This window comes from Bison bison, unplaced genomic scaffold (genome assembly GCF_000754665.1).
Source record: "Bison bison bison isolate TAMUID 2011002044 unplaced genomic scaffold, Bison_UMD1.0 scf7180017864471, whole genome shotgun sequence".
In the NCBI taxonomy this organism is placed as follows: domain Eukaryota; kingdom Metazoa; phylum Chordata; class Mammalia; order Artiodactyla; family Bovidae; genus Bison; species Bison bison.
Window position 1 is genome coordinate 27517725 of NW_011495032.1, and position 24243 is coordinate 27541967.

Here is a 24243-nt window from a genome sequence, read left to right on the forward strand (position 1 = left end):
AAAAGACTCTTGAGAGTCCCTTGGACTGCAAGGAGATCCAACCAGTCCATTCTGAAGGAGATCAGTCCTGGGTGTTCACTGGAAGGACTGATGCTAATGCTGAAACTCCAATATTTTGGCCACCTCATGTGAATAGTTGACTCATTGGAAAAGACCTTGATGCTGGGAGGGATTGGGGGCAGGAGGAGAAGGGGACGACAGAGGATGAGATGGCTGGATGGCATCACAGACTCGATGGACATGAGTTTGAGTGACCTCTGGGAGTTGGTGATGGACAGGGAGGCCTAGCGTGCTGCAATTCATTGGGTCACAAAGAGTCGGACATGACTGAGCGACTGAACTGAACTGAATGAATATATTCAGCCAAATTAGTTAAAATTTACGTGGTATATTACTGTGCAACAAAAAGTGGTTATGTATTATATACCATATTTAATATCACTTGAACATATTGTCTTCAATGTGTAATTCTATTACTTTATTAAATAACCATGCCAGAATCTTCTCAAACTAGTTCACTTTTAGACACAGTGTCTGTGCCTGAATTCTAACAGAAATCAGAATTTGCCAGCCAACACTGAATTGGAAAATGCCTCCATTCAAAATTTCCTACAAATGATCTTTAGAAATGTACTTTAAATTTCATTCTCGTGAAACCAAGAGTGAATCTTAATGGGCTAAAACAAAATAGATTTTGGATTGATTTTTCCCATAAAATATGCAAAGCCCTATTTTTAAATAGATTTTTTTTTCCGTCTGCAATATTGCTCTTTTTCTCTATTTCACAATGAATTTATCTAAAACTTTTTTTTTTTCAGACTTAGATTACAATAGAATTAACATCTTAGAACTATCAAGGTGGTTGGAAAATACAGAGAAAGACCAGATTTTAGACCACGTTGACTTTGAGCCAATGTTTTGCCTGTTGTTCTCAAGAATTATGTGCAAGTTTTACTGCCTTTAAAATGGTTTTCAGCTTCAGTTCTTCAGAACATCATCATTTGTTAAGCAATATAGCCATGCACAATTATAACAAGCCAGAACAGTGTTGTTCCCTGCCCGCTTACTTCACAAGTATACTAGGCAGACTGTATACACCAGACAACATCCATGTAAGATGTCCCTCCACATCTTTCTCTTTTGCTTGCATCTTGTTAGTTACAAAGATACATACTGTGCCAGGCACTAAGCTGGTTTCAACAGCTATTTATTTAGATTGTGTGAACTGGAGCTGAACTTGAACCCAATTAATAGCAACTGAACTTGAACAAACTGATATGAAATCATTACAGGCTCAGTTCCCTGGTCCATTATCCCTGAAGAGATCATCCGACAGCACTCCAGGTGCCTTTTCTATGCCAAATCTTGGTGCAGTGCCCAATCAGAGAGTGTCAGGGGATTACAAGTTCAGTTGCATCGGAGTTAGCTCATTACCACATTTGTGATCACTTTCACAGAGAGGAGAGGTGGCGATCCCACTGGGCGGGATTGCAGAAAAGGCTTTGTTTTCAACACCATCTGGCACATGGTTGGCACTCATTAACACAGCACAATGTCGATTAAAATAATAATTGTACACGGCAGCGACACTGCTTAGATAGTTCCCCACCTTTGGCCTCCCAGCAAAGGAAATGGAAGAAAGAGAAAGCTGAGAGATGTCTCTGGTAACCATGGTCACTGAGTTTGCATCTGTCTTGGTTCCTATACCTTCCCCAATTCATCTACCTTAGTTTCATTTTCATGTATTTATTTATTTTTAGCATAGTGACCTTTTTCTTTTTGGACTGAGATGACGATGAGTCTGACTTTGTTCCCAGTTCATAGGCACCCTAATTACGGCTCTCCAGCTATATAACTAGACAATCCATGCTGTAGTGCAGCCAGGAATATTTGCAAAAGGGCATTTTATAGAGTGATAGTTCTTCTGCAACTCAAATTAAATATAATTGAGGGTTTTAGGCTTTCCCCCTTTAAAGTTTACATGAATGGACTCAACCATTCAGGTGATTAGTAAGACTGCATGGGGTCGCAGAGAGTCGGACACGGCTGAAGTGACTGAGCATGCATGCATGCATTGTCCTTCCTAAGATAGCACGTGTGGATTTATTTACACTAGCATCTCTCAGACTTGGGTCTGGCAGAATCTGCTTTGATTTGTTCCTAGGAGTTTCCCTGGAAGGCTGCACACTGCGGTTGGGCACAGGAGTGCAGGCTTTCAAAGGTATCTTCTTGGGTTTGAATCCTCTCTTACCGTGTGCTAGATGTGTGGCCAGGACCAAGCTTCCCTTCTTCCTCACCTATGTATGTGTGTGCGCATGCTAAGTGGCTTCAGTTGTGTCTGCCTCTTTGCCACCCTATGGACTGTAGATTCTTTAGGCAAGAATACTGGAGGTGAGTCGCCATGCACTCCTCCAGGGGATCTTCCCAACCCAGGTATCAAACCCATGTCCCTTATGTCTCCTACATTGGCAAGAATGTTCTTTACCACTATAGCCATCTGGGAAGCACTTCCTTAGCTATGCAATGAGATAAAAGACATCATCAAGCTTTGAATCACTTAAACGGCTGTGAAGACTATCAAAACACTTAGAATTGTGGCTGATGCTTGGTAATCTCTTGATCAGGTTTAGCTTTGCTCATGGATGCATCAACATCATTCTTCTGCAAGGGTTCTTTTTCCCTTGTACCTACTTAACTTATCCCCCCACCCTACCCTGCCAAATGACAGCACTTGCTACCTGTTGTAATGGAGGTGATGGTGAGGTAGACATCTGATCAACTCTTTCTGATAAAACATGTTAATTACTTGTTGTGCCAGACCGAGGTGAGAAGAAACCATTTGATATGGGTAATTTCCTATAGATATTTAATAAGAGAGCCCAGTTAGATTTCTGGATCAAAAAGTTCCCATGGAGAAGGGATAGGCTACCCATATCAATCTTCTTGGGCTTCCCTGGTGGCTCAGAGGGTAAAGAATCCACCTGCAATGAGGGAGACCTGGGTTTGATCCCTAGGTTTGGAAGATCCCCTGGAAGAGGATATGACAACCCACTCTACTATTCTTGCCTGGAATAGTAGGCAATATTCTTGCCTTGTCCTCCTGGACAGAGGAGCCTGGCAGGCTCCAGTCCATGGGGTCAAAAGAGTCAGACATGATTGAGTGACTAAGTGCCACAGAGCACATGTTCATACCATGATTGTTCATAAAGTAAATCATTTGTTTCCTGAGCAGATTTTGCATATGTCATACCACAGAAATTAGTTGTCTATTTCAAGGCTGTAGGTGAGTGTTATCACAAATGGTCATGTGGTGCTCTCTGGTTCTGGAACCATCAACAGCATGCCCTCCAGCAACCTTTGTGTCTTGTGATATTGAGTGTAGCCAAGATTTATTTATTTATTTATTCTGTTTGCCATTTGGAATGTGGAAAGTCTTCAAGAAACTGGCTTGCTGCAGGAGTATTTAATAAATGTCATTCATTATACCAACAGAAGATGACAGACTTTTCAGATGCAGGAGAAAGATTAAATGCATTTGGTTGGAGCAGCAGCACTAAAAAGGGCTGTATCTGTGTATTGTTGCTGTTTATCTTCTCCCCAGCAGTGGAATATTGAGCTTCCACAGGCTGTGATTCAGGTATTAATGCCGAGTTTAGGTCGGGCAAGAATGTGTTCAGTCTGTGACACTTAGATAGCAAAGGCAAACTGCTCATGGCCATTCGTCAGGAGTTTCTGTGTGCCAGTGATTGCATGCGTGTGGCTCATAATCAGAGTGATTCACAGCAACCGTTAGAAGGGCTCACTGGGGCCGTGTTTTCCTTTTGGAGTGCTGTCATTGCCAAAAATGTCATTGTTTCTCCTACAGACCTGCCCATTTGACATACGCACTGTGCCCTTTTGCTAGGCTAAACCGATTGCTGCTAACATCGTGGGTGACTTTTATCTCTTGAAGGTTGTGTCTCCCACCAGTCACTTGAAGAATAAATTGGAATAAATGCTCTGTTTTCTTTTTTCTTCAGTGATACTCAGAGACAGTTGACAGAATTTGTGATAAGATGTTCTCTCAGGAAGCCTGGTTTCTAGATGCTCAACCTTTGTTTTACTATCTACACACTTGAGAATCAACAAGGAGATGTCATGTTATTGGTTTCTTGGTTTCCATGGAACTGGATCCATGGTCTGGGTTACTGTTGAACACACGTGTAAAAACTGCAGAATGGCTCTGAGTTTCATACCAACCTGGCTCTGAGATCCAAGGGTATCTCCCATCCCTCCTCTCTCATCTCTCAACACATATATGTTTGTGTCTGACCTTGTAATCAGCAGTTGATATTTCTGATACTATACAGAAAAGTACTTAATGACCTGGGTAACCATGATGGTGTGGTCAGTCATCCAAAGCCAGACATCCTGGAGTGTGAGGTCAAGTGGGTTTTAGGAAGCATTACTACGAACAAAGCTAGTGTACTTGATGGAATTCCAACTGAGCTATTTATAATCCTACATTATGATGCTGTTAAAGTGTTGCACATAATATGTCAGTAAATTTGGAAAACTCAGTAGGGCCCACAGAACTGGAAAAGGTCAGTTTCCATTCCAATCCCAAAGAAAGGCCCTACCAAAGAATGTTCAAACTACTGCACAGTTGCACTCATTTCACACACTAGCAAGGTAATGCTCAAAGTCCTTCAAGCTAGGCTTCAGCACTATGTGAACTGAGAACTTCCAGATGTCATACTAACTGGGTTTAGAAAAGGCGGAGGAACAGGAGATCAAATTGTGAACATTCACTGGATCATAGAAAATGGGAATTCAAAAAAATACATACACTTCTGATTCATTGACTACACTAAAGCCTTTAAGTGTGTGGATCACATCAGTTCAGTTCAGCCACTCAGTCACGTCCAACTCTTTGCAACCCCACGAAGCACAGCTCGACAGGCCTCCCTGTCCATCACCAACTTCTGGATTCCACCCAAACCCATGTCCATTGAGTCAGTGATACCATCCAAACATCTCATCCTCTGTTGTCCCCTTCTCCTCCTGCCCTCAATCTTTCCCAGCATCAGTGTCTTTTTCAATGAGTCAGCTCTTCGCATCAGGTGGCCAAAGTATTGGAGTTTCAGCTTCAACATGAGTCTTACCAATGAACACCCAGGGCTGATTTCCTTTAGGATGGACTGGTTGGATCTCCTTGCAGTCCAAGGGTCTCTCAAGAGTTCTCCAACACCACGGTTCAAAAGCATCAATTCTTCGGTGCTCAGCTTTCTTTGTAATCCAACTCTCACATCCATACATGACCACTGGAAAAACCATAGCCTTGACTAGACAGACCTTTGTTGACAAAGTAATGTCTCTGCTTTTTAATATTCTGTCTAGGTTGGTCATAACTTTTCTTCCAAGGAGTAAGTGTCTTTTAATTTCATGGCTGTAATCACCATCCACAGTGATTTTGGAGCCCAGAGAAATAAAGTCAGCCACTGTTTCCCCATCTATTTGCCATGAAGTGATGGGACCAGATGCCATGATCTTAGTTTTCTGAATGTTGAGCTTTAAGCCAACTTTTTCACTCTCCTCTTTCACTTTCATCAAGGGGCTCTTTAGTTTTTCACTTTCTGCCATAAAGGTGGTGTCATCTGCATATCTGAGGTTATTGATATTTATCCCAGCAATCTTGATTGCAGCTTGTGCTTCATCCAGCCCAGTGTTTCTCATGATGTACTCTGCATATAAGTTAAATAATCACATCAAACAGTGGAAAATTCTGAAAGAGATGGGAATACCAGACCACCTTACCTGCCTCCTGAGAAATCTGTGTGCAGGTCAAAAAGCAACAGTTAGAACCAGTCATGGAACAATGAACTGGTTCAAAATTGGGAAAGGAGTACGTCAAGGCCGTATATTATCACCCTGCTTATTTAAATTATATGCAGAGTACATCATGCAAAATCCCGAGGTGGATGAATCCCAAGCTGGAATCAACATTGCTGGAAGAAATATCAATAACCTCAGATATGCAGATGATGACTTTCTAATCGAAGAAAATAAGGAACTAAAGAGCCTCTTGATGAAGTTGAAAGAGGAGAATGAAAAAGCTGGCTTAAAACTCAACATTCTAAAAGCGAAGGTCATGGCATCTGGTCATATCACTTAATGGCAAATAGATGAGGAAAAAAATTTGAACAGTGACAGATTTTATTTTCTTGGGCTCCAAAATCACTGCAGAGACTGATTACAGCCATGTTTGCTGCTTGCAAGAAAAAGTATGACAAACCTAGACAATATATTAAAAAGCAGAGAGATCACTTTGCTGACAGAGGTCCATATAGTCAAAGCCATGTTTTTTTCCAGTAGTCATGAATGGATGTGAAAGTTGGACCATAAAGAAGGCTGAGCTCTGAAGAATTGATGCTTTTGAACTGTGGTGCTGGAGAAGACTCTTGAGAGTCCCTTGGACTGCAAGGAGATCAAACCAGTCAATCCTAAGGAAATCAATCCTGAATATTAATTGGAAGGACTCATGCTGAAGCTCCAGTCTTTTCGCCAACTGATGGGAAGAGCCAACTCATTAGAAAAGACCCTGATCCTGGGAAAGGTTGAGGGGAGGAGGAGAAGAGGGCAACAGAGGATCGATGGCATCACCAATTCAATTGACATGAGTTTGAGCAAACTCTGGGAGATAATGAAGGACAATGGAAGCCTGGAGTACTGTAGTCCAGGGAGTCGCAGAGTAGGAAATGACTTAGAGACAGAACAACAGTCTTGGTTCCTGCTTACCTGTATTCCTGCTTGTTTTCTCAAGCTACATCTGTCCCAACTCTCTGGATTATTTACTGCATTGAACAGACATCTATGCAGTGCACACAGTGTTCTAGAGTCTGAGCATACAGTGGTAAAAAGCTATGCATGTCTCTGCTCTCAGGAAGCTTCCATCCTGGCTCAGTCACTAATTATTTGTACATAAATGATAGTGTCACAGGAGAAAGAAAATTAAACAAGTTAAAGGAACTCTGAGAGGACTGCGTTTAGAGGAGAGGGAAAGGCAGAGGAATCTTCAGAATAGAGGGATAGTTCAAAGGTTCTAGGGCACTTTGGATGTATCAGGGAAGATCCAGAGAGAAAAAGATCACATGACTGGAGTGTAGCGAGCAATGGGAAGGGGAGTCAAGTGAAAGAAAAAGCCATGTCACCTAGAGTCTTATAGGTTGTACAAGATGAAAAGAGTTGATTTTAATCTAATGGAAATTATGAAAGATGGGAACCTGAGGCAGGATAGTGCCAAAGTCTGATTTATTTTATGTTTATTTCTGCCTCTTTGAAGCTTCACTTCTAGTGCCAGAATACTAGCCCTGCCCTAGCTTCTGCCAAGCGTTTTGACATTTAGCCTTAAAAATGTTCACAAATGTGCATGTGCTCGCTTCTCATTATTATGCTGTGTCTAAAATATAGACCGTCTTTGGGTATCAGAGCGTTCCTCCACTGCCTAGCATCATCTACCACCACTCATGCCTCTTCCTGTTGGAGGCATTCTCTTACTGCAGCAGGCAGAGATAACCCCACTTCGTCTGTAGAGTCTCTGGGCCTGGTCCCCACCACTTCTGTTGCTCTTCTTACCTGGTCCTGTGAGTCTTCTGTCCTGTGGGCTGGGAGCTCATCCAATGTAGTGTCCTTGTCTTATTCATGTAAGCTTTTTTCAGCTTGTACTTTAGTACCTTGAACGTAGTGGGAGCCAGATGACTGGATGAATACCCACTAAAACCTTATCCACTAAGATGTCACATCTCCTGGGAAGCCCTCTCCAACCCTATTAATATAGATCTCTTTCTTGGCTCCTGAAGCACTTTGCAGTGACTGCTTGGATATCTTAAGTGGCATTGCCTCATGCGTTATTGTGTATAAGTCGGTCTCTTCAGAGCCCTTTGAGGGCCAAGGACTATGTCATACTCATTTTTGTTTCCCCAGGACTTAGCACAGTTCCTAGAACTTAGCAAGTTTCTATAAATGCCTGCACAATATAAATGTTAAACAGGCTATAAAGCTCCAAAAAAACATATGGACTCTAGAAGTAGATGATCAGACTGATTCCTGGGCTAGATGTGTTTCCTTTAGGAATTTGTAATCTCACAGAGATTTCCCAATCAGTCCAATTTAGAAGGTTTTGTTTTTTCCTTTCAAGTAATTTTGACCATGACTCAAAGAAAAAACAAAAATGGATTTTACAATGCAACCCAGCAAACACATGTGGCCTAACTGTTCTAACAGTGTAGCTTTACTATGTGTAATAGTCTAGTATTTTCTATATTGTTCTCTATACATGGTTTAAAATGTTGATTATGACCCCTTAAATTGATTTCAAGGCTCATGAATTAGTTGTATCCTACAGAGTCAGAAAATCCTGCTTTCAAGGATCAAGAAATTCTTCTGAGGTCAATTTCAGAGAAAGCAACATAGACTTTAATGGCTCTTTGTTGAATATTTGCACAAAACTATCAGTGATCATATGGTAAACAAAGAAAAAATGCTGCCATTGACAAATACTTAGGCTGTTTACTGTAGGAGATACCACTGCCATTTAGAATTATATTGTTGTTGAGTGCTGAAAAGTTAGCAGAAGAAGGTCTCTTAGTGACTCAGTCCACCATATTTGTATATAACATGGTGAATGTTTTAGGTAAATTTGTTGCTTCTAAAATGAAACCAGGGGCCCACTGAAATGTAGGGAACTTATCATTTCCTCTGCCAATATGTTTATATAAATATTGCCATCGTTAAGCATGCTCAAATAGCAGAACTATTTCAGTCGTTTTATCTCTTTAAAACTAATTTAAATCTGAACCTTAAAAGACTGTTTGATACCATATGTTTGTTTTAGATAGAAAACGAAATCTATTCTAAACATAAGGGTTTATGAAATCTGTATTCTAAACATAAAGTCTTATGAAATTAGTGTATAGTCTGTGGTAGATTGCTTCATGATCACAGATCCCTCACATCTTAGTCCATAAGACCCTTTGTAATGTGACTTTGGTACTCCTCCCTTTCAGAAGGAGAAGGTATTTCCTTACCCCTTCCTGAAATATGTTCTCAAAGCTTTGCTAAAAATCCAGCATTTTCTGGGTAATAAGTCTTTTTCTTGTGGTGTGTAAGTCTAGTCTGAAATTGATGGGTTTTCTCTTCAAAGACCATTAGAAAGCTACTTTTGAAAATGCCCATGGGCAATGGACAAAGACTATCACGGGCTTTTTGTGAAAATGTTGGGTAGTCTTTAAGAACACAAACACCAAAGACAGTCACAAATTGAAGAGATATCTATCATACATCCTGTGTATACGGAAGGAACACATTAAACAATTTAGCAACGTCACCGGCATCGCCAAACATTGTGTTTCATTTTGAGGCCCAAACACCAAATACCTCAGTGGAAGGAACCTGTGTGTGTGCACTTTTCTAATCTATATAGATAACACAACTATTGGATGACCTAGACAAGCATAGTACAAAGACAGTTCTGACAGCATCAAATCTTTCATGGATAGTTTATAAGGGCAGTTCCTTCTTTTCGATGTCAGCCTTTTTGGAAAGCAGCACCGTGTATTGCTTTGCTTGCCCTGAGACGACCTGAAGTTGAGATTATGATCCTTCATCTCAGATTAAAGAAGGCTTGTCTCAGTAGCCATTTGACAAGTTCAAATACTGGCTGATTTAGATACTGGTCTCTTATCAGCACCTGTAAATTAATGCTTTTCATAGGTTGGAGGTCTATGTTGTTAAGTTTTGTTATCAGATTCCCTCTGATCTTGGTAGATTATGCTTTAATTTGCTATTCGTGACTTCTCATTATTTTCTATTTCATGCTATTCAGTTATAATAAATACTAGGGCTTCCCAGGTGGCTCAGTGGTAAAGAATCCACCTGCTATTTCAAGAGATACTGGAGACACTGGTTCAATCCCTGGGGCAGAAAGATCCCTGGGAAAAGGAAATGGCAGCCCATTCCCAGATTCTTGCCTGGGAAATCCAATGGACAGAGAAGCCTGGCAGGCTACAGTCCATGGGGTCGAAAAAGAGTCAGACACAACTTAGTAACTAAACAACAAAAACCTAATATAATACAGTATTTATCGATATCATGGGCTTGTGATATAAGCTAGATAAAACAGGTATCACCTTCAAGTTAATAAACATTTCACAGTCTGGCATAATATGGTTTATTCTTAGGACTTGTAAAAAAAAAATAGTGATATAAACTTACTTTTTCTGTCACGTATAATAGTCTTAGATTTTCGGTCTTTGGCCAATTATTTTATGTGATTGAAACCCAGTCATTCCTGTGACTCTCAAAAATACATTTGTAGAAAATACTTTAAATTTAAACCAAACTGTATTTCCCATACTTAGGATTAGCGAGCCCTCTGTGTTCAGATATCTTTTCCTTGGAGGTTAGGGCTTTAATACTATTAGCAAAAGTAGTTTGCCCCTTGTCTTGAAGAATCATAGAAACACAATCTTGCTTTGTACTTTCGGCCTTTGAATTTTGATGCATGTTACACAATACCAGGAGTTACACAGAAAAGTCAATAATGGTCCGTGGATCACTGCCTCGCTATGCCACTGGGTGAATTAGTCTGCTGGTAAAATGTGCTCCCGCTTGTGTAATGGACCTATTTAGTAGGAAGACAGCAGCCATATGAAACACCTGGGTGGTCTTCAGGGTACTTTCAAGTGGATTAGATTTCAGTTGCCTAATGTGAGGTCACAAAGGTTTGGACAGCTGGAGCCAGTTCCACATGATGAGTAGAATATGACCCCTGGCTACCGGATGCATAAGGTAAAAGGTGCCCAAGGTCACGGCTGATCCTTGGGCTCCAGGAGTAACTATGGGTCAGCAAGGGAGGTCTAAAACCACAGTCACAAATGTTGGAAATGTCTCCATGCAGGACAGGACAGAAGAGAGTCAGATTTTCCTCTGGCACTTTTATTAGACATGCTCCCTTCCAGGGGAGCCCAGTTTCTGTGTTTTCTGGATTGAGCTTCAGTTGAGTCTTGTTTAGAATTTTAAGTGCTATTAAGTAGAAACTATGCCTTCCACATCAGAGGAAGTAAGAGAGGCATCAGGTCCCTTTGCTACCACACAGCAGACAGCATTTGGGGCACATAGGCATTGGCATAAAACTATCTTTTGAATGTTCCTAAGAGATAACAGTGACTCCATAGCACCCCACCTTTTCCAGTCCTTCCAGGAACTTTGAATGATCCAATAAAATGTAACGACCAAAGGTTTCAAATATAGCTGATAAATCACATAGATGTGTGCCCAGGATGCCTAAAATTGACTTGTGGATGTTTCTCATCTATCATGAAGGACTTAGTGATTTGAATTTACTACTTTGATGTTGCCGGTAATTGTTTGCAACTGCAGCTCAGTGGCCTGAAGGCATTGCTTGATTTTTCCCTTACTCATCTTGTGAAGCGGAGAAGGCAATGGCACCCCACTCCAGTACTCTTACCTGGAAAATCCCTTGGACGGAGGAGCCTGGTGGGCTGCAGTTCATGGGGTCGCTAAGAGTCGGACACGACTGAGCGACTTCACTTTCACTTCTCACTTTCATGCATTGGAGAAGGAAATGGCAACCCACTCCAGTGTTCTTGCCTGGAGAATCCCAGGGACGGGGGAGCCTGGTGGGCTGCCGTCTATGGGGTCGCATAGAGTCGGACATGACTGAAGCAACTTAGCAGCAGCAGCAGCAGCAGCATCTTGTAAAGAACTGGTGAAGTGGTCTTTCAGAGGTTGTTTTCAACTCAATGGGAGCCCTGGCCTAAAATCTAGGACAAAAGAAAGTTTCCATGAACACTTCCTGCAGACCAATATAATTGCCCTAATGAACCATCCCAAATGTGCTCCCTGCTGAGGAAAACAATCCTCCCAAACCCAAACCCCCTCCACTGAACACTTATCCAAATTCACTTTATGGCTTTTATAAGGAAATTGCTAAAGAACCCATTTGGAAAATATAACTTCACTTACTTTTTTTAGTCAACATATTTAATATATTTATAAGCTACAAATGTCTTTCCAAAATGTATTTTAATCAATTCTTCAGTACTTGAATAAAATGCTATAGATTGGCTCTCTTTGGAAGCCTTAGTCTTTTTCAAATTGGATCAAATTAAAACTATCCCAGTTTAAGACCTTCCTACAGGAATGATCTTCTAACCAGATCACTCAGTCACTTTCTTCTCTAGTTGTTTGATTCATGCCTGTTTTCAGGCTGAGCAAATTTTATTAGTATCCATGCAAGGAGGCTCATCTCTAGCCTCTAAAGTCATATGCCCCACTGCCTACTATAAGTAGGAGTCATCATTTTATACCAGTTTATTACTTCATACATGCTATGCATTTCAAAATTCTGTTTAAAAGTCAACTCTCCTAAAGAACCTTTTCAAGTAAACTCAACTATTTTCCTTCTACCCTTCCCATAGGTTGCCATAAATCTTATGAAGATAGCTTAACTTCATAAATATCAAGTATGTAAGATTATAAACTGTAGAAAACTGAAAAGTCAACTGACCAGGCAATAGATTCCTTTATAAACTGCAGTAACTGACAAGAGTGTAATTAACATTTCAGAGCCTCTACTGAAATTATTTAGCATTGATGTTGATGTCACTTTTATGGTCATTTATCATTAAATTGCACGGGTGATAACATGCTGCCTTAGTGCGAATAGTATTTGTTTTAAAGTAAATGTTGATGCTGAGGGAAAAAATGTGTTAGGTGAAAGGAAACAACCCTGACAATAGTAATTTATTTACTTACTGGGGGCACAGACCCCTTTCATGAACCAAAAAGCCCCCTGGTCTGAAACATCTTAGAATCCCAAAGATTTCTGAATTTAGAAGTTATCTTTGTTCCTCTCGCTCTGTTTGGTTCAATTCAGCAGGCGTCTGGTAAGTACCCAGCCTGCTACATGGTTGTCTAAGCTGAGTTGCTTGCTATTTGAGCGCTTACAATATAATGTCATCCTACCTTCCTCTCCTCCCCATCACTTTCTCTCTTCTCATATTCCTGTTTAAGAACTTGCTTTATCCCTAACTTAAATGCCCACGTTTATATATGTGTGTGTTTATTATCTGCCTCCCTCTAGCTATTTACATGTACTGCAAGATTAAGACCTTTGTGTGTTCTGTGCTGATGTAGCCAGAATGCCTAGAAGACAGCTTAGTATATTTTAGGCATTCAGTAAAGATATGTCAGATGAATACATTAAGAGGAGACGGGAAACAAAATACAACTTTATACATAATACAAAACAGTATGTGACATACCCTAAAAGGCGCAGAAGCAGAACCACGTTTTGTGGGACTCTCAGTATAAAAAACTTGGGAAGGTTGCATTTAAGAAAAGGAACATACATTTTATGTACAAAAATATAAAGGACTGCTTATTTTAAATGAAGGAAAAAAATCACAACAATCTTAAAAAATTAATAAAGCTAATATACTAAAGATGTAAGATAATATGAAAAATATTTTATTAATGATATTTAATTGGCTGCATATTAATCAATACCTAAAATAATTATTACACTTTTTCCTACAAATTTGACTGCATAATCTTTGACAGTCCTTAATACATGATATTATTTTTTATATATTGAATGAAAAGATAATACAGTCCTTGCCGTAGCATGGTAATCAAAATGTTTTTTGTCTAAATAATGTTTAGCATATATAAACATGAAGCTGCACACACATATTTTTGTAATCTGTAAAATGGCTACAGGTCTGTGTCTTACTAGCATAGGAATTTTAATTCTACACTACATTTTCAAATATATTCCATAAAAGAGGACTTCCTATTTGTCAAGTTATCAATGAAAATGGAATTATCTGATTAGTGAATTACATACGATTTTATACATGGCGTGAGAGACTTAGTGCCTAAGACATGGCATTAATTGACTTTAAATAACATGAGAAATTTGGTATTGCCATGTGGTTAACGATATGAAAAACTATAGTTTGGTGTATATCAGCTGGATAAAATGTGAAAACTTCAATATGAGAAAAAGCATATACCCTCAGGAATACAGCAATGATATACTTCAAGTCAGAGGTATAAGCATCCTCAGAGAAAAGTATAATTCCCAATAAAAGTCAGTTACAAAAACCTTCACTTGTTTTTATAGAAATGTTACTCTCATCGAAGCTTTCTAAATACTAAAAATATCTTATCGTGTGTCTGCTCATTCATAACTATTGTGTCACTAGACAGTTCTGTGAATTGCTTGCATTTGTCGCATTGTGTGTTGAACAGACTTTAGGTTTTGCAATCCAAAAGGAAAGAAAAACAGTGCTGTTCATCAACTTGAACTTCTTTTTTCTTTTATGGCAATACTGGGAGTCACTTTGTTAATGGAGTGATATTTAAGGCTGAAGTATTTGGAAAATTGAAATTCTACTAAAATGTGACTTGGTTTCTCTCATGTGGTTTTTCCATCACGGTATCTGAAAGCATGTCACAGCTGCTGCATTCATCACAGGTTGGGCACAAGACCTACTCAGGCACTGCTATAGTGAAAGTGATCTCTTTTCGGGGCTTTGCCATAAATTTCACTGCTATTCAGACATTCAGTTCAATTAACTTGCTCAGTTGTGTCCAACTCTTTGCAATCCCATGGACTGCGGCATGCCAGTCTTCCCTGTTCTTCACCAACTCCTGGAGCTTGCTCAACTTGTCCATCCAGTCGGTTATGCCATCCAGCCATCTCATCCCCTGTTGTTCCCTTCTCCCGCCTTCAGTCTTTCCCAGCATCAGGGTCTTTTTCAGTGACTCAGCTCTTCACATCAGGTGGCTAAAGTATTGGAGTTTCAGCTTCAGCATTAGTCCTTCCAATGAATATTCAGGACTTATTTCCTTTAGGGTTGACTGGTTGGATCTGCTTGCAGTCCAAGGGACTCTCAAGAGTCTTCTCCAACACCACAGTTCTAAAGCATCGATTCTTTGGCACTCAGATTTCTTTATAGTCCAACTCTCTCATCCATACATGACTACTGGAAAAGCCATGGCTTTGACTAGATGGACCTTTGATGGCAAAGTAATGGCTCTACTTTTAATGTGCTGTCTAGGTTGGTCATAGCTTTTTTTCCAAGGAGCAAGTGTCTTCTAATTTCATGGCTGCAATCACCATTTGCAGTGATTTTGGAGCCTCCCAAAATAGTCTCGCACTATTTCCATTTCCCCATCTATTTGCCATGAAGTGATGGGTCCAGATGCCATGATCTTAGTTTTCTAAATGCTGAGTTTTAAGCCAACTTTTCACTCTCCTCTTTCACTTTCATCAAGAGGCTCTTTAGTTCTTCTTCGCTTTCTGCCATAAGAGTGGTGTCATCTGCATATCTGAGGTTATTGATATTTCTCCCAGCAATCTTGATTCCAGCTTTTGCTTCATCCAGACCGGCATTTCTCATGATGTACTCTGAATATAAGTTAAATAAACAAAGTGACAGTATACAGTCTTGGCATACTCCTTTCCCAATTTGGAACCAGTCTGTTGTTCTATGTCCAGTTCTAACTGTTGCTTCTTGACCTGCATACAGATTTCTCAGGAGACAGGTAAGGGGGTCTGGTACTTCCATTTCCTCAAGAATTTTCCACAGTGTGTTGTGATCCACATAGTCAAAGGCTTTGGTGTAGTCAATAAAACAGAAGTAGATGTTTTTCTGAAACTCTCTTGCTTTTTCTGTGATCCAACAGATGTTGGCAATTTGATCTCTGGATCCTCTCCCTTTTCTAAATCCAGTTTGAACATCTGGAAGTTCATGGATCACGTATTGTTGAAGTCTGGCTTGGAGAATTTTGAGCATTACTGTGCTAGCATGTGAGATGAGTGCAATTGTGCAGTAGTTTGAACATTCTTTGATATTGCCTTTCTTTGGAATTGGAATGAAAACCCACATTTCCAGTCCTGTGGCCACTGCTGAGTTTTCCAAATTTGCTGGCATATTGAGTGCAGCACTTTCACAGTATCATCTTTTACACCTCAACTGGAATTCTATCACCTCCACTAGCTTTGTTCATAATGATGCTTCCTAAGGCCCACTTGACTTTGCATTCCAGGATGTCTCTAGGTGAGTGATATCACCATCCTGGTTATCTGGGTCATGAAGATCTTTTTTATGTAGTTCTTCTGTACATTCTTGCTACCTTTTCTTAATAGCTTCTGCTTCTGTTAGGTACATACCATTTCTATTCTTTATTGTGCCCATCTTTGCATGAAATGTTCCCTTGGTATCACTAATTTTCTTGAAGAGATCTCTAGTCTTTCCCATTGTATTGTTTTCCTCTATTTCTTTGCATTGATCCCTGAGGAAGGGTTTCTTATCTCTCCTTGCTGTTCTTTGGAACTCTGCATTCAGATGGGTATATCTTTCCTGTTCTCCTTTGCCTTTACCTTCTCTTCTTTTCTCAGCTATTTGTAAGGCCTCCTTAGAAAACCACTTTGCCTTCTTGCATTTCTTTTCCTTTGGGATGGTCTTGATCTCTGCCTCCTGTACAGTGTCACAAATCTTCTTCCATAGTTCTTCAGGGACTTTATCAGATTCTAATCCCTTGAATCTATTTGTCACTTCCACTGTATAATTGTAATGGATTTGATTTAGGTCATACCTGAATGGTCTAGTGGTTTTCTCTACTTTCTTCAATTTAAGTCTGAATTATGCCATAAGGAGTTCAAGATCTGAGCCACAGTAAGCTCCTGGTCTTGCTTTTGCTGACTGTATAGAGCTTCTCCATCTTTGGCTGCTAAGAATATAATCAGTCTGATTTTTGTATTGCCCATCTGGTGATGTCCATGTGTAGAGTCTTCTCTTGTGTTGTTGGAAGAGGGTGTTTGCTGTGACCAGTGAGCTCTCTTGTCAAAACTCTGTTACCCTTTGCCCTGCTTCATTTTGTACTTCAAGGCCAAATATACCTGTTACTCCAGGTATCCCTAGTCCCCTGTAATGAAAAGGACATCTCTTTTGGGTGTCAGTTCTAGTGGGTCTTGTAGGTTTTCATAGAACTGTTCAACTTCAGCTTCTTCAGCATTAGTGGTTGGGGCATAGACTTGGATTATTGTGATATTGATTGGTTTGCCTTGGAAACGAACAGAGATCATTGTGTCGTTTTTGAGGTTGCACCCAAGAACTGCGTTTCGGACCCTTTTTGTTGACTATGAGGGCTGCTCCGTTTCTTCTAATGGATTCTTGCCCACAGTAGTAGTAAAATGGTCATCTGAGTTAAATTTGCCCATTCCAGTCCATTGTAGTTCACTGATTCCCTAAATGTCCATGTTCACTCTGGCCAATTCCTGTTTGACCACTTCCAATTTCCCTGATTGATGGGCCTAACATTCCAGGTTCCTATGCAATACTGTTTGTTTCGGCATCGGAATTTACTTCCATGACCAATCACGTCAACAAATGGGCGTTGTTTTTTCTTTTATTCTGTCTCTTCATTCTTTCTGGAGTATTTGTCCACTCTTATCCAGTAGCATATTGGGCACTTACTGGCCTGGGGAGTTCATCTTTCAGTGTCCTATCTTTTTGCATTTTCATACTGTGGATGAGGTTCTCAAGGCAAGAATACCTAAGTAGTGGTTTGCCATTCCCTTCTCCAGTGGACCACATTTTGTCAGAACTCTCCACTATGACCCATCCATCTTCAGTGGCCCTACACGGCATGGCTCATATTTTCATTGAGTTAGACGAGGCTGTGGTCCATGTGATCAGTTTGATAGCATTATGAATTTCTTTTTTTTAAATGGTTCTCCAGATTTCAGTTCAGGGGAGTTTGTTAGGCATCAGTTGAAAAGCCCTATCTCATGCCCATAAACACACATACACAATCTGCTTGCCTCCAAAAACAAATAATGTGCCACTTGCACTATTTTTTAAATCTAATTTTATTTTTTGTTTGTACCAAATGGCTTGGGGGCTCTTAGTTCTCTTACCAAGGATTGAACCGATGCCCTCTGTCGTCTAAGCATGAAGTCCTAACCACTGAACCAACAAGGAATTCCCACTAATCTTTTTTTTTTTTTTTTAATCTATTTGTATGGTTAATAGGAAAAGAATGTTTAGATCATTTATTAGAGAGACCGTGCCCTCTGTGACATGTGTTGGTGGGCCTTGACTCATGGTGTCAGCAACTTGCTGTGTGATATGGGTTGCTATTTGCCTTTTAGTCACTCAGTTCCCAGCATCCTTTCCTTTTTTCTGTATTTTCCTATCCACATGTTCCTATCTGCTGACTTTTTTTGATGAAAAGAATTGCTACCGCACTGAAGAGACACCGCTCTTCTTACTTCCACGCACTCACCCACATGGAGGTGTGACCCTGCAATGGAAAAATGTCAAGTGAATAAAATGGGAGCAGAAATCAAGTCCAAAAGACTTAGGAACTTAATTTCTCTGGACTTCAATTTCCTTATTGGCTATATAAATCACAGAACTATCTCTTTTCAGATCTGGAATGGGCCTTGGGTATAGCTTATCAAACATACCTCCTGAGTTAACCAGGAAACCTTGGACTCTGAGATGCAACCCTCCTGGAGGGCTCACAATGCCAGGGGCACCTGAAGTACTGATTTCCTAACACCTGCTCTCTCGTCACTGTATGTTTGAAGGACATTTCTATTTTGTAATGTCAAATGCACTCAACAAGTGTCATAGTACAAGATAATTAGCATCTAGGCAACCATGATGCAATTTACGCATCCTGTTAATATTATTAACATACTATTAATATTGCTTACCAGGCAGAGCCTTTTTTCCCCCTATTTATCTCTTTTTAAGCCCTTAAAAAGGTTAACCATTTGCAATGCATTTTCATCATCAAAGTGAAATATTAATATTTATCAATTTAGGGCTTCCTGGTAGTCAGATGGCAAATAATCTGCCTGCAATACAGGGGACCTGAGTTAGATCCCTTTGTCAGGAAGATTCCATGGAGAAGGGAATTGCTACCCACTCCATTATTCTTGCCTGGAGAATTCCATGGACAGAGGAGCCTGGCGGGCTACAGTCCATGGGATCACAAAGAGTCAGACATGACTGAGCAACTAACACACACACACCAATGTAGGTGTATTTGAATAACATTTTCCCCCTTTATATTTATCTTGTCATCCTAAATGTCAGTAGCATTGGAAAGAGAATGTATTCTCTTTCTTCAAATGAGGTGTTTCTGTGACCAATAATTCAATAGCACAGAAGTAATATCTTAGCATATTCAAAAGCAGAAACATTACTTTGCCAACAAAGGTCCGTCTAGTCAAGGCTATGGTTTTTCCTGTGGTCATGTATGGATGTGAGAGTTGGACTGTGAAGAAGGCTGAGCGCTGAAGAATTGATGCTTTTGAACTGTGGTGTTGGAGAAGACTCTTGAGAGTCCCTTGGACTGCAAGGAGATCCAACCAGTCCATTCTGAAGGAGATCAGCCCTGGGATTTCTTTGGAGGGAATGATGCTGAAGCTGAAACTCCAATATTTTGGCCACCTCATGCGAAGAGTTGACTCATTGGAAAAGACTCTGATGCTGGGAGGGATTGGGGGCAAGAGGAGAAGGGGACGACAGAAGATGAGATGGCTGGATGGCATCACTGACTCTATGGACGTGAGTCTGAGTGAACTCCGGGAGTTGGTGATGGACAGGGAGGCCTGGCATGCTGCCATTCATGGGGTCACGAAGAGTTGGACACGACTGAGCGACTGAACTGAACTGAACTGAATATCTTAGAGCAAAGGGAAACAACCTCTGCAAAACCAGCCTTTACCCCTATTTCTACAGAACCAGTTTATTATGTTAATTTCAGCTCCTTTCTTCTTCCTACCACCCCACCTTTCCTCTAGGCTCACCTCTGTGGCTTTGTTAACCACATGTTATTCTAGACACAGTGTGGAGATACTCCGAAGACTCTGTGAGCATAAAACCCTGCTTTTCTCATCGGTTTGCCTGCAGTGCTGTTGGTTGGCGTGTGCTGATCTTCCTCTTTTCCTCGCTTTACCTCATGTTTGTCTCTGTCAGTCATTCTGGAAGCCAGTACTATTTCTAGTATGAACTTCATATGCACCTTTATAAATGCCCAACTGAAAAATCTCATCTTCGATTTCTCATGCATGTCAAGACATCTTAAATTAAAAGTAGATCATTCAAAACTTCGATGGGCTAAAGTCAAGATTCTTGGTGATGGATTTTTTCTGGAACAAATCACAGCAATTGCTAAAACTTCCTTTTTGCTTGTCCTTCCTCAAGGAATAAATATAAGCATAGTTTTCGGTTTCTTTTGGACACTCCTTCTCATTTGCTTTGTATGTGGAGTCGTTGCTAAGTTCTCCTGTGTCTTCTAGTTGCTCACTCTGTTTTTGCCTGTGGTCACTGAGTCCCTCTTTACCGTCTTCACATTACCCTCCCAGCCTCTCCATGCTTGGGGCCCCCCAGTTCTTGCAGAAAGCCTTCTTGGCACCTTAACTGGGACCCCCAGAGCTTTCCAGGTGTCAATGGCCCTGGAATCAAGTACTTCTGATTTTGCTCAGGAGAATCATTAACCATTCTTAAATAAATCCCGGCTCCTACTCACCATACAATTTTGAACTTGTGCCTTTGTGATATTTGACATTGGAGATCACATTTAAAACCACTGTTTGTTTTCTCTGCCCACTGCATCATCATATGGATGATTCTTCTGGATCTTGGTTTCAGTCTCTGTAACTGCCTATCTTTCTGAGACATCTTTCAAAACTCTATAAACAGAATTTCATATATAACACATCATCTGGCATTTAAGCTGATTTCTTTCCAAGCAAATCATCTATCTAAACAGGGGAAAAAAAATCCCCCCAGGGATGTGTGTGCATGTCATTTATACTGAGGAGACAGCAACTTGTGTTTATATAGATAACACCTTCAGTCTGGGTTGGCCTTTGTATCTTGTATGATTCATTGATGTACCAAGCTGAGCCTTTTAACTAGTTGCTGCCTCTTTCAAAATTCCTTTACCCAAACATGCTTAGATGACCCTTCTCTGACTTGCTATAATTATATTTATAAGGGTTGTTGTTGTTCAGTCGCTCAGTCGTGTCTGACTCCTTGGGATCCCATGGTCTGCAGCACACCAGGTTCCCCTGTCCTTTACCATCTCCCAGAGCTTGCTCAAACTCTTGTCCATTGAGTCAGTGATACCATCCAACCATCTCATCCTCTGTCATCCCTTTCTCTTCCTGTCTTCAATAGTTCTTAGCATCGGGATCTTTTCCAACGAGTTGACCCTTCGCATCAGGTGGCCAAAGTATTAGAGCTTCATCTTCTGCATCAGTCCTTCCAGTGAATATTCAGGGTTGATTTCCTTTAGGAATAATTGGTTTGATCTCCTTGCAGTCCAAGGGACTCTCCAGAGTCTTCTCCAGCACCACAGTTTAAAGGCATTATTGTATTATAAGGCACATTAGACAATCACCTCTAATTCTTTGAATTTTGCATTTATCATCTTCAAAGTGGTGATTGCTTAAGAACTGGAAGATGCACCCTCTTCATATACAACTAGGAACCAACTCCAGTGCTAGTTCACTCTAAGCCTAGGAGAGCATGATGAATCTAGCCATCTTCTTAAGGGGAAGAACAGTGAATGAGTGTGTAAATTTTTTCCTGAATGTCCCATAAGCCCTGAATATAGAAGTACAATGATCCAAAAAGTGTTGAGCTTCCCTGATGTGGCAGTATTCTGTCCTGTAAGGACAGAGTTACCAGCAGCTACACACCCGATCAGGAATTCTACTCTTTTGAGGGATGCTGCTTGTCTGTGGCTGTCTCTTTGGCTTCCATTATGCTCTGTGCATCTGGCCAGTTAGCATGGGACTTGACCCAGTCTGCACTGTTTGTTCATTGGCATCAATTCTCCAATAAGGCATACATACCGCCCCTAACACTTCACTGAGACCCACTTTTCTGTATACTGAAGTTTTTTTTTTTTTGCCCACACATCCCCATCTTTAAAAGATATGCCTAGAGTGAGCACCATGATTATTCATCTTAATGATTATCCACCTCTTATAAAGGTTGATGCATAGTGGGGCCTCCAATATTTAACTGAATAGAGAAACAAAGTTGTATAAACACTTTATGCTTTAAAGTACTTAGTATTTCTTATTTTATTTGGCTCTTCAGCCAGTGCATTTTAAACTATGATATCAAGGCATGGTGTTGTTCCTTGAGCTGAATTGAGGGCTTTTGCATCTGAAATGTAATGAGTCTTATCTCAATTAGTTGAAAATCACCAATGAGTGGTACTTCTTTTCCACTTTTGAAATTCCTTTCCACCTCAACTTTTTTTTTTCTTAAAAGCTTAAATTTCTTTCATAAGGCTATACCTGTTTTTGCAGAGAATTATGTTTTACTATTTTCATTTACATAGTATCCCAAGAAAATTCACTTGACTACTGGGAGTTGAGCTTTTCAAGCAGATAAGGTAACATTGCTCACAAGAACAAGTGTTATACTCTCCTTTTTCTCATGTGTGTATATCTGGGGAGGAGGTTGATTCCTATATAAAAATTATTTGTCAGACAGTGGAGTGTCTCATACATGCCTTATTTTACTTCAGCTTTCCATCAGCTCTGTGATGCAGTGTTATCACCAGGTGTTAAATGATGAACCTGTGTCACAGAGCAGTCCAGTGTCACAGAGCCAGGACAGGTGAAGTTCAGTTTGTTTAATCCAAAGCCCAGGTCCTCCCCACTGTCCTCACATTGTTGTTTTTAAGAGTCTAATCTTTAGTAAACTCCTTCAAGCAGATGTTATATTTTAAACTCTGCACCCCCACCCCAGGAATTTACATAAAACTGAATATAGTTGACTCTCTCTCGTTTCAGCTTGGCTTACAAGGTCTGCCTTCTACCCTATTACATACATTCAAAAAGTGTGTTAGTTCTTAGTCATGTCTGACTCTTTGTGACCCCATGGACTGTAGCCTGCCAGTTTCCTCTATCTATGGAATTCTCCAGCCAAGAATAGTGGAGCAGATAGCCATTCCCTTTTTTCAGGGGATTTTCCCAACCCAGGGATTGAGCCCACGTCTCCTGCATTGCAGGCAGATTCTTTACCATCTGCTGCTGCTAAGTTGCTTCAGTCGTGTCCGACTCTGTGCGACCCCATATACGGCAGTCCACCAGGCTCCCCCGTCCCTGGGATTCTTCAGGCAAGAACACTGGAGTGGGTTGCCATTTCCTTCTCCAATGCATGAAAGTGAAAAGTGAAAGTGAAGTCGCTCAGTCGTGTCCGACTCTTAGCGACTCCATGGACTGCGGCCCACCAGGCTCCTCCGTCCATGGGATTTTCCAGGCAAGAGTACTGGAGTGGTGTGCAATAACCTTCTCCGTTACCATCTGAGCCACCAGCAAAGCTCCATATGCATCCAAGGATTTGCTCAAATCATCTTCAGTGCTTCTGATTACTTGCTTACTCTTATACCCTGGAATGTGTCGTCCCTTGTTTTTAAACTGTAACTCTCTCTGTTCCAGACAGTCACCTTTGAATGGGGTTGAGAATTTAAAAATTATATTTTAAATTGCCAAGTGAAAGATTGTTTAAAACTCTGTCACTTTCCTATTTAAAAATATTCATTGGAGACAGCAAAGGAGAAATTAAGTGACTTAACAGGAGGCGTTTAAGATGGAGGTAGAGAATAATGTAGTTAAGTATACCTATTAATAAAAAATAAATAATGGAACATGAACTTGGACTTTATTATACCTTTTGGCATAGTGTTTCATCCTCAGTAGCACGTTGATTTCTTATTATAAAATAAGATTTTTTAGAAACAAATTATAATTGAATAAGGGTGAAAGGTGTTAGAAATTCTATGTTTTGTACACAGAATAAGGATGATAAAGCACATAGAAAAATCAGATCTGTAAATAACTTCAAAATGGATTGACTTTTTGTAACTGTACCATATAGAATGAAGTATGAAAAATGTTATTTTAAACTGTGATAGCTTGAATTACTTTCAGAGTATTGATAAACAGAGAATTGCATTTCTACTATTTTTTCTCTAGAGGCACACAAACATAAAGTTAATTTTTATAAGAGCAATTTTTAAGTCACAGATTTTTGGAGAGTTTCCTATATAGTGGTCAATTGTGTATGAAACAAATTATTTTTAGCCTAATTGCAGGCAGAGTAGTTAAGCCACTCACTCTGTTATGGT

At 40.3% G+C, this 24243-nt stretch overlaps 1 protein-coding gene across 2 annotated transcripts in view; it reads left to right on the forward strand.

Annotated features, from left to right (window-relative positions):
- Positions 1-24243, forward strand: part of PARD3B (par-3 family cell polarity regulator beta) — a 1088076-nt gene that overhangs the window by 453158 nt on the left and 610675 nt on the right. The gene's annotated exons all lie outside the window — the stretch shown is intronic.